The 11,472-nt window shown below is 41.8% G+C and overlaps 1 pseudogene; it reads right to left on the bottom strand.

Moving 5' to 3' along the window:
* Positions 1–3,549: 3,549 nt before the first annotated feature.
* On the bottom strand, positions 3,550–10,544 carry LOC115733582 (annotated as a pseudogene).
* Between the last annotated feature and the right edge of the window lie 928 nt (positions 10,545–11,472).

Here is an 11,472-nt window from a genome sequence, read left to right as displayed (position 1 = left end):
AGAATTTGGATAAAAATAAAAGTTGTCGATTTTTTATGAGATAAAAAATTTCGACATAATTGGGATATATGCTAAAGTTGAGGGTTTTTTTTTTTTTGGGTATTAAACCTGTAGAATTGAGACAAAGATAAAAGTTGGGGGTTTTTATGAGACAAAAAACAATTTTTGATATAATTGTCTCAAATGCTAAAGTTGGAGGTTTTTTTTGGGTATTAGGCTTAATTTATCATGTATGTATAAAAATTAACATTTAATTCACATGTCCCAACGTATCGGAATTCTCCATTTCTTGAGAATAATGTGTCGGCGTATTGTGTCGCGTCGTGTCGCGCGTCGTGCGTCGGTATCGGTGCTACTTAGATGCTATTGGCTTTTACATCTGCGATACAATCCTTTTTGTTCGACCACGTTGGAGCTGTTCTCGCACATTAGCTTCTTCTTTGAACTGCATTACAGAGAAGAGCATTAGTTTTGCTTGAAATTAGTCGAAATTGCTGCGAAAAACGAGCCATCGAACACAATAATAAATTGAACAAGCAGACAAATCGGGCACCTAATTTACATAAATTAGTTTGTGAGACGTTCTCCACGGAAAGAGCATAACATGATTCTATTACAATAAATCAAACAATGCAAATGGGTGAAGATTACAACCACACTCAAATCACTTAAATAATTTCAATGCTTCCTAGGCCCCAAGTACACTAACTAACTCGGACAGTATTTAGAATTTACAATTTCTTGTGAAACAATCTCTTAGGGTCCATTTGTTTTGCGAAAAACCCACATTTTGAAAAAAATATCGTCTACCAAAATAAATGAATAAAAAATATTTTCATTATTTGCTAAAATATTTAGGCAAATATTGTTGTCGTTAACAAAAATAGTTATTGTTGGCTAATTATTTCAAGCAATATAACCAATAATGTTTAAGAAAATATTTTCCAAATCGTTCAATTTTCGCAAGATAAATGGACCTTTAACATTAAATTATTTTTTAAAAAATATTTTTCAAATCACACATTTTTCATTTTTCATGCAATAAACGGAGCTTTAACCTCATTAAGAAGATCACAAATCTTACCCGTGAGTAGACCTGTCAAATTGGTGAGTCAGATTCGATCAAAAAAATAAATTGGTGGGTCGATTAGAAAATGGTCTGACCCATGTAGATTCATTTAACTCGTTTTGACTCATTTCTATGCAATACAAATCTACCAGCCCATACTTGACCCGAACTAACAAATATTGGTAAAATACTTTAATATTAAATCCGTTGATCGTCGGAGCCGCCCACTACTGGTGCTGCTAGGGGCGGGCGGGCGAGCTATCGACGATCGAACTTTTAATTTGTTATGTAAAAAAAAGGAAATTAAAAAAAATTAAAATTTAAAAACACGAGGCACATGAATGATTTGACTCAACTAATAACCTTTATAAACTAAATGAATTGTAAATAGATTAAAATATGGATTTATCTTTAAACTCATTTACAATCCACAAATAATTAGCAATTCAAACCCATTAACAACTCATTTATTAAAACTTGACCAACCCATATTTGATCCATATCATTGAATACGGGTTAATATATATGAGTTTTCAATCCATTTTAACACCTCTATGTGTGATATTTAGTCGGCTCAAACATGTCGGAAGAAGTAAGTCACGGGAAGACTTTGCAGCATCGGATATAAACCACAAAGTATCATCCAAAACCAATGGATATGCCACCACTAATCGAGCTACTGCTTTTCTAATACGTAGAAACAAAATATTTATTTATATGCAAAAATAGTCGACCCTTCTTAGATAACTTTCACTTTGATCATGGAAATATTCCAGTGTCCACAACTTACCGAACTTGGTTCCGAAACTGGCTGGACGTGCATCTCGAAAATCAACTCCATGCTTCTTTTTATTATTATTATTATTATTATTATTATTATTATTATTATTATTATTATTATTATTATTATTATTATTATTATTATTCCGATGTCCATTATGTAAGATTTTTTCTATGTGGCTTACTTTGATTGAAGTTGATATTTACTGTTTTACTGTTGGTCTAATAAGAAAAGATATAAGGATACTTAATCGGTTTAATATAGATCGGCTAGTTGAGCCAAGTTTGGCCCGGCTTGTAATAAGAGGACCCACGATCAGAAACTCTACAAATAAGCTCAAGTCCCTCCTCTAGTCCTCTAACACAAAAATCAGAATGCACTTTTCGTTCTATGGTGGTTGTCTCATTTGGCCAGCGTCTCAAGAGGGAATAGGGGGAAGTGCTTGGTTTCGGGAATAGTTGTCTTTCCGCATTGAGTTTTGACAGATTCTAAATGAGGGGCACGCCATTGCTCTCCTCTATCATGTAGTGTTTTCGATTTTGATTATGGCAATCATTGGGTGTGCTGCATTCGTGGCTTATATTTGGTATCAAAACCGCCTAACGTGACTTACCTTGTCGGTGGAAGCACAAAGTTCACCGAGATTGCGTGTGGTGTCTTCGGAGGCCTAGTGAAATCCGTCACACTGGTCGAAGATAACTATCCCTTCCATGGAAATTTCACGAAAGCCAGGTCCGAGTTTGTCGTGCCCCTGAAATGCGCTTGACCTGGTAATCATTCCCTAAGCAATGGGACAGTACAGACTCTCATGACATACGCCATTATGGAAGCAGACGACATTAATAAAGTCGCCCAGAAATTCGGCGTTCCCGCTAGTGACATTTGGGCAACTAACCATCTAGACTACAGGTCAACGGTTTATACGAACACCACGATTGTTGTCCCTTTAACAAAAGAACCGTCTCTCACAATTCGCCGCCTCCGTCTCTAGGTTTTCTTCCTACGGTTCCCGTGGAGAAGGCGACAGATAGTGAGCAACTTAGGAACTTGTGTATTGCAGGATCCGTGGTTGGCCTGTCATTAGTACTTGTAGCGTTGATTGGTTGTGGTCTGTACTTGAAAGCCCTGAAGAGATGAACAGGCCAGAAAATGCAATCTTTCAACACAAGAAGCTCGCAGTTCTCGTATTTGTCCACGCTAAGCTTTCCGAGGTTGCCCCAAACGGGTAGAAGCTCCAGGGCATCCCGTTTGTCCCCAGATCTTCTCGTCGGGATCAAATCCTCATTGAATCAATACGGCATTGAGGAGCTCAGGAAGGCGACCAGGAATTTTAGTGAAGACACCAGGATAGACAGATGAGTCTGCAAGGGGTTGATTGATACTGTCGAAGTGATGATCAAAGGAAGCAACATCAAAGAGACCCGTCGGGTCATTGACGTGCACTCCAAGATCAATCACATCAATATCTCGACTTTGCTTGACGCTGAAACAGGTGACGAATATCAGTCATACCTAATTTTCGAGTACTTGAGCAGTGGAAGCTTAAGGGACTGTTTGTCTCGGCTGGGAAATACTCTCCGGTGGCACTGCCGGACCCAAATCACGTTTGACGTCGCAACAGGGCTTCATTATCCCTATTGACTTATTTACAAAACCTTCCTGCAATAAAAAAATGCCGAGGATTCATGGGATGCCTACTTGTTGGACCAACGGCCAACGGATATGATATAAATACCTTCGAGTGTGCGGTCAGCCGTCACCAGAAAAGCATACAACGTCACTGGTAGCACTAAAGGAGGTTAAATTATCCCTTTGTGAAGTAGCAGCAATTAGGGGATGAAAGACATCCCTAAGCAGATCACTCCCCCATTCATTAGTTGGAAACCCTCCTACAGATCCTCCGCCATGATGCCAACTACCTGGACCCGCTGGGCCCGCAGGTGGTGCTGCTGCCAATGGAAGCTGCTGAAGAGGGGCAGAAGTTGGAGGTGGGTTGCTAGGTGGCTGCTGATTAGGCAAGCCCTCGAAGGGGTGCCTGAAGATGCAATCGAAGGTCTGAAAGTTTGGAGATGTGGGGCAGGAGAACGAAGATCACTGGGAGCCTGAATGCTTGCTGATGGTGGCAGCATGCTGAGGCTGATCTGGGCCGGTCTGGATGTTATAAAAGACGAAACAGCCGAACTATCGAGGATGGTAACTCCAGACGGGCCCACATTCTGCAAGCTTGCCACATTGGGAGGAAAATTCTCTGAGATTGTGAATGGAGTGGCAACAGTGCGAACCCCGTCCGATTGAAGGCCAGCAGAAGGGCCACGAACTGGCAAAGGCTGATGTGCATTACGCTGGGATGATAACTGTAGCAACTGCTGCATGGAACCAGAAGCTGCATCTGCATGAAAATGGTTCCCATGAGCAATTTGGCATCAAAAGTGAACGCAAACCCAGGCCTATCAACATGTTCAAAATCCAAAGTGCTAATATGATGATAGTATGCATGATTATGACTATTTTACTTTGCAGTTTTACGGAGAAATTGCACAAAAACCGGTGTCCTAGTGCACAAGGCTGCCCACACATTGGGAACGGTCGATGCACACAGCCTTATCCCTGATTTTTCCAAAAGGCTATTTTTGCAAAACGAACCAGTGACACAGGCCACAATAGAGAAAACTGCATCTGGTTCACAACAATATAGAGGGAAATAACACTGCTGGAATATATATTCAGCTCTCACTTGGCATTGAGTCTTGATATAGACAACAATTTGTGAAAGCATTATTGCAAAGTGCGTTCCACGTTGTATTTTGCTGTTCCATGTGTCATAAGGCCACAATTTCCTAGAGACGGAACAATGAAACGGCATAGTGAATGACAAAAATCAGTTCAAATGATTTCGGAAAAGATCATCAAAGATCATTCATGGGATGATGTGATGCAACTCACACCACCATCGAATCAGTAAGGGCAAAACTTTATAGGTGCTTCCGGAAAAGTAAAATATCTGGCAATTTGCAAGCATCAAAAGACATTAATCCTTTGACTATTAAGAAGAAGTATATTTAGGGTCAAGGCAGATGTCAACTTTTATGCTGTGAACGAAGTTGGAATCTCTGGCGAGTCAAACTTAACTGGTTGAAGCAAAAGTACCCTGAACCAAACCAACTTCTTTATTTTCCTAGAAGATGTGGCCAATAATTCGTGAAATTCTTATTTCACAAATTAGAAAGTAATTCCCAATGGATGAAATATGAAAATACTTGTTTCTCAACGCACTGTAGAAAGAGACAGCAAAATCAAACCACAATGTAATGGATCTCTGAGCTGAAAGTACTTGGCAGAAAACCAACCCATTGCCATAGGTCACATTTTTATTCTCTTTTCCAAAAGACTTATGTCTAAACCTCGATTTCCCCAGACCAAGTAGGATCTTGCCCCTTTTATACAACAGGATGGGAGCAACATATAAAGTCATTGCGAATTTCTGCCAGAGATCAGATGATTCTATAGCACGTGTGGCGCGCGTATATGCACGTGCTAAGAAGCGGAGAAGCAGGAATGGGATGCTTCTAATATGCTTGTGAATATGAACGGTACATTTACGTACTAAAAATCTATCAAGTGCAAGGCATGTATTTACCTAATAGCTCTCTTAAATAGTATGACGACTAGCAAATGGAAAGACAAAGTGTGCACACGTATCCAGGACTACGCACCTTGTTGGATTCCATTTGCGCCAGACGCCCTGATATCGGAACACTTGGATTTGAATGCCTCAGCTAGCATCCTATTCATCAGAACTTTGCCCTGATTCATGTCGAGTTCTCTTTTTTTTAGCAAGATATTCTGCCTCAATCTCCTTAAGTTTCAAATCGTACTTCCTGCGAATTTGTGCAACAATTTCCTCTATCTCCTTGCCGCAATCAGATACCAGTAGCATTTTCTGCTCAAAGAAATGCGAATTTACGATTATTAGAATATTAAATGTTAAATTTCATAAAGAACTAGTGGAATCTCTCATGAGCTCAACATAATGTCAAGAAGTAACTCACCGCATCTTCATGTGATTTGTCCATCTGGTCCATTTCCCTTTGTATTCTGTCCAGCTCATTCTGAAGGGGGTCCAAGTGCAATTTCAAAGGCATTCTGGGTTGTGCCATTGGAAAGGGACTCTGGAATAGCTGAGTGTTGCTTTTCGCAGAAATGGATGCAGCTGAATTGCCTGAGACCTGTGCCACCATCCTACCACGAGGAATGCTGACTGCAGATTCCGACATTGCTTGATTAGGAGGCACAGCGGGGTTTTCAGCAAGTTGTGTTGACTGAGAGTGAACAGTTAGATTAGAAGTCTCTCCCACCCCCTGGAGTGGAGTTGCCGTTCCACTGACGAGAGCTAAATCATGTGAACTGTGGTTACGAGGCTGATCTTGTGGCTACGGAAGCACTGGAGGCTCCATATCTGCTGCTCCAGAGAAAGACGATATAGCATTACCAGTACTAGATGAAAGAAATTCAGTTTCTTGAGAAGCATTATGCTGCTCTTCCTCGGTTTCATTTCTCTCTCGCATGCTGCTGGACGGGGCATTAAAGTCATCTCCCAGCTCCTGGTCAGATAAGGTCTGTAATGAACAAAATGTAAAATCGTGACATTTATAAAACTACGGTATCCCTGTACTCTTTAAAAATGTTGATGGAGCAGAGAGGGCATAGATCCAAACGTGTTTCCCATGCATTCATATGGAGACTTGAGTATTTAGAGGTAAAGGAGGGTGGCTATCAACATTATGGAGATCATAGAAAGACATACATTACAAGATGATATGGAAGCACCCTCAGCATTCTGCTGCTCTTCTTCGGGCGCATTTCTCTCTTGCATGCCGGTGGATGCTGCCTTACAATTAACTCTCAACTCCTCTTCAGGTAAGGTCTGTGATAGAGAGATACAGAAAAATCTTGTCATTTCTACCCTGAAGCCTTAAAGAGAGAACGTTTGTACAATGAACCCGCTCTGCTCTTTATGAATGCGATGATGCAGAGAAGGCATGTGTTCACCTCCTGGTGTTCAGGCATTCATATCGAGAATCGAGTATTCAAAGGGAAAAAGGATGGACGTCAACATCGCCAAGAGCATTAATAAAAATACATGACGAGACTACATAAGAAGCAACCTCAGCATTAAGCTGCTCTTCATTGGGTGCATTTGTCTCTTCCATGCCAGTGGATGCGGCATTACAATCATCTCTCAACTCCCGGCCAGGTAAGTTCCGTAATAGATATATAGAAAATCATAGAATATGCTAAATTTTAACATACCCTCAAGCCTCTATGGGAAAATGTTTGTTCTCAGAAAAATTACTCTGCCCTTTATAATGCCAACAAAACAGAGACGGCATACACCCAATAATTGTTTCCACTTTCCAGGCATTCATGACAAGAATTAAGCATTCAAAGTAGGGTATAATAAACATGGTTGGGAGCGTAGAAAATCATACAAGATAAGATGGCATGGAAGCACCCTCAGCATTTTGCTGCTCTTCATCAGGTGTATTTCCCTCTTGCATGATGGCTGGTGTGGGGTTACAATCATCTCTCAAATCCTGGTGAGGCGCGCTGTATGATAGACATAGAAGAGTCCTTTAGACACTGCAGCAGTTAAGAGAAAAAAATATTTTCTAGTCCAAAAAAGAGGGAAAACTCCACTCTTTATGCATGCTAATAATGCAGCAAAGGCATATGTCCACATCATGGTTCTCAGGCATTCCTATCAAGAACTATTATGCCAAAGAACAAAGGGTGAATATCACCTTTGAAAAGAGCATAGATTAACATACATGATGAGATGTCATAGAAACAACCTCAGCATCATGCTGCTGTTTCCCAGGTGCATTATTTTCTTGCATGCTGATGGATGTGACATTACAATCATCTCTCGACTCATCAGGTAGGGTCTGCAATAATAAAATAGAAAAATGCCAATGATGGTTCTGAATTTATTCATATCAAGAACAGACATACAAAGGAAACAAGGATGGGTATCTACTTTGTCAAGAGCATAGACAACAAACATGATGAGATGACGTAGAAGCAACCTCATCATTATGTTGCTCTTGATTGGGTGCATTTCTCTCTTGCCTGCTGATAGGCATTACAATCGTCTCTCAAGTCCTGGTCAGGTAGGGTCTGTAACAATCAAACGAAAAAGTCATTACCAAATTTACAGGTACCCTCCAGCATTTGCGAGACACTATTTGTTCAACGAGAAATCATGTCATTTACCAATTTTCAACGTACACTCCAGTATTTAGGAGACAATATTTGTCCTATGCCAACTCTACTCTTTTCAGGGCATATGGACTAATGTTTTCAAGAATTGAGTTAACTCTAACAAGGATGATATAAACATTGTAGAGAGCATAGACAAACATACACCCCCGTCTTCTGCACTGGACACTATTACAGGATGGCCGGATCCAGTCCCCTCTTTTGTGGATGACAAGGAAGACATACTCATTTGGAAAGCTCACCCTTCAGGTTCTTTCTCGGTTGCTTCGGCTTGGGAGCTCATCAGGAGCAAGAGATGTATTGTACCATGGCACACTTTTGTCTGGGATCGGGCTATTACACCCCGCCATGCGTTCTTCATGTGGCTGGTCACTCTAAAACGCATTCCTACCCAGATATTGCTGCTCCACTACCGCAGGATTACTGAAGGCACATGTGCATTCTGTCGGTTGAGACCGGACTCCGTAGACCACCTATTCTTTGGGTGCTCCGTCACACGTAGCTTGGCCCAGTTCTGGGCTGCCAAGTGCCACCTACCTTGGACGAATCGACCGTGGCATGACCACATCATGTGGGCCATAAAGCACATAGGCAGGCAGTCTTTTGCTCATCGGATCTCCAGATTCTCTCTTGCAGCCCTTGTCCACATTATATGGATGGAGAGGAACAACATATTATTCCGTGACAAGCCTCTTTTTGTACCGGGTATGATCAAACACCTTACCAAGGTCGTTAAGGACAAAGCTATTTCTTTAGGAAGCATAGCCGACCTTCCCCTGAACCGGCGGTTGCAGCACAGCTGGGGCTTCTCCACAACCATCTTTGAGGTTCAGTCCTAGCCGCTTAGTAGTGGGTTGCCTACTGGTTTGGCCGGGTAGTCCTTAGGCTTTTTGGTCGTTGCCTTGGCCGTTCAGCTTGTCATTTGGCCGCTTGTTTGGCCTTAGTGATATTTAGCTCTTGCTCATGCACATATTTTGCGCCGCATCACCTTTGACCCCCCTAGGACATCTTATGTCCTAATTGGGTCAAGGTTTTTGTGTTCGGCCTCCTTTGTTACCTGGTAGTTTGAAAAGCTTATATATACTTACTTTACCAAAAAAAAAAAAAAAAACATACACAGTGAGATGACACAGAAGCTCCCTCAGCAAAGGCCCTTGATGGCGGCACTGTAGTTGATTTTGATTGATTAACCATGGCAACTTCTCGGGGTCCATCACGGGGATGGACATTCTCAACTACTTCAGATTCAGATCCATCGCATATTTCCGTTTCTGGTATATGTGGATCTGGAGAGACCATCTCCTCTGGTTCACCTGATATACAAATATTCTCTTACACCTCCACCGCAGCTAGTTCATCAAGTGCTTCCATTCTTGAACCGTCAAGAATCTGATCATCCGAGGAGCAAGCATCCAGAGAGCTAATATTCTCCAGAGTATGACCAGTGGCTCCGACTTTGTCTCTGCCATTAGGCATCCTTGATATTGATTGATTAACCAAGGCACCGGTATGAGGTCCCTCACTATCAGCCACTCCAGATTCAGATCCATTAGGTCGTTCCATTTCTGATACTTGTGGACCTGGAGAACTCGATCTCTCCAGTATATTCGTTAAATGAACACTCTCTTGCACCTCCACTGGACCCGGCTTATCAATTGCTTCCTTTCTTGAACCATCAGGAATCTGATCCATCCATGTGCGAGCATCCATAGTGCTATCATTCTCTGGAGCATGGTTACTGATGAAATCACCTTGTGAATTAAAAGGAAGATTCTCCTTAGGACAGGGATTGAGAGAAACAGCATTCCCTTGGTTATCTATTGGTGTTCCATTAGCACATGGCCCCACCTCTGAAGAAACACTTCCTGAAGCCACGGTACTCATCTCATCCTTGTCACTGCCGATCTTAACTGGAAGGCAGTCCTTTTCAGCATCGACAATTGCATCCGCACTTTGGTCAGCCGAGGGCCTCGAGAAAGGGTCTGCATTATCAAGTTGATCATGACAACTGGAACTTTCCTGGCCCGGCCTGTCCTCAGGCAGCTTATTCAGCAATTGCGTGTGCGTTGAGCGCCTGTCTCCCTCGACTAGAGAAGGCTCCTGCTGAACTCCATTTGCTGAGGCTAGATGTTCAGCATCAATTTCTTTAAGGTGCATGGCCATCTCACGTGAGCATTCTTCAATTTGTGTAGAGTATTCCCTGTCCAATCTCTTCATCCTGTCTATTTTTGTTGAAGCCCCATAATGTAAACGGACAATTGCAGCGTCCAATTTATGATTACTCTCCAGCAACACCTTCTGTGCCTCAGATTCTCTAGATATTTTGTTCTTCCTCGCTTCTAGCTCCTGCAGTTTCTGTTTCTGGTTCTTAATTTCTCTGCCTCTTTCAGAAAGAATAAGGTCATGAACAGATAACCTAAAACAAGCTCATGACATTAAAGCAGGGGAACGAGAAGCACTAAAGAAGAAACAGCGAAAAGTGATTCTGTTACCAAATGCACAGTAGGCAAATATTACTAGCAAGAAAGGGCAAAAAATATAGCAAAGTGCAAAAGATTTCTCACGAGAGTTTTCCGCCAAGCTTGCAGATAAAGCATGTACTCTGTCCACTTTCTTCATCAATATTTACCAACACCTGCAAGTTCTGCTTTTCACCAAGTTCCAAGTTAACAGTGGCTTCAGGCTCCCCACTATCCTAACATAACACTAACAAAGACAAGCCTACATCATGCCAAGGTCACTGACATCTAGAGAGATATATAAATAAAACAGCCAAAAGACCAACACATCCACTTGGTGAAAGAAACAGAAATGATAAAGGTTAAAGGCGATTTGTCGCGATAACCCAGACATGCTGCAGGCTTATCATATTGTCACTCCAAGGAAAGGAACCAGATGTCAAATATAGTGGACTCCAATACCTTTTTCCCTTCGAATTTATACCATCTATTTGGACGAAATTGCGCTCTGCAGAGGTAACATTTTGACATCCTGCCATGGCTGAGACATTGGAGATCAAGTAAACTGAGTCGCTCCGTTTATCACGGACGTCTTCTTGACCATTTTCTAAACAAACATAACCATCTAAAGAGACATAATTTGCATCTGCCTATACTTCTAAAAGAATTTTCGATTTCTGAAGTGAATTTGCACTTCTGAAGTTATTTTTCCTCCCGATTTGAGAAGTAAAAAAAAAATAACTTCTTCAACTCAAAAAATACTTCTCGCCTCACCCTCTTTTCGATCATACCCATATCCGTCAACCTTTGCCACCGCGATCCGTCGCCGGCCGCTGCCCATGACCACCGCCAACTGCCGACCATCGCCTACCCCAACCCACTAC

The sequence above is a fragment of the Rhodamnia argentea genome, chromosome 6 (genome assembly GCF_020921035.1).
Source record: "Rhodamnia argentea isolate NSW1041297 chromosome 6, ASM2092103v1, whole genome shotgun sequence".
Lineage (NCBI taxonomy): Eukaryota > Viridiplantae > Streptophyta > Magnoliopsida > Myrtales > Myrtaceae > Rhodamnia > Rhodamnia argentea.
Note: the sequence above shows the minus strand (reverse complement) of the source record. Positions and strands in the feature narration are given on the sequence as shown.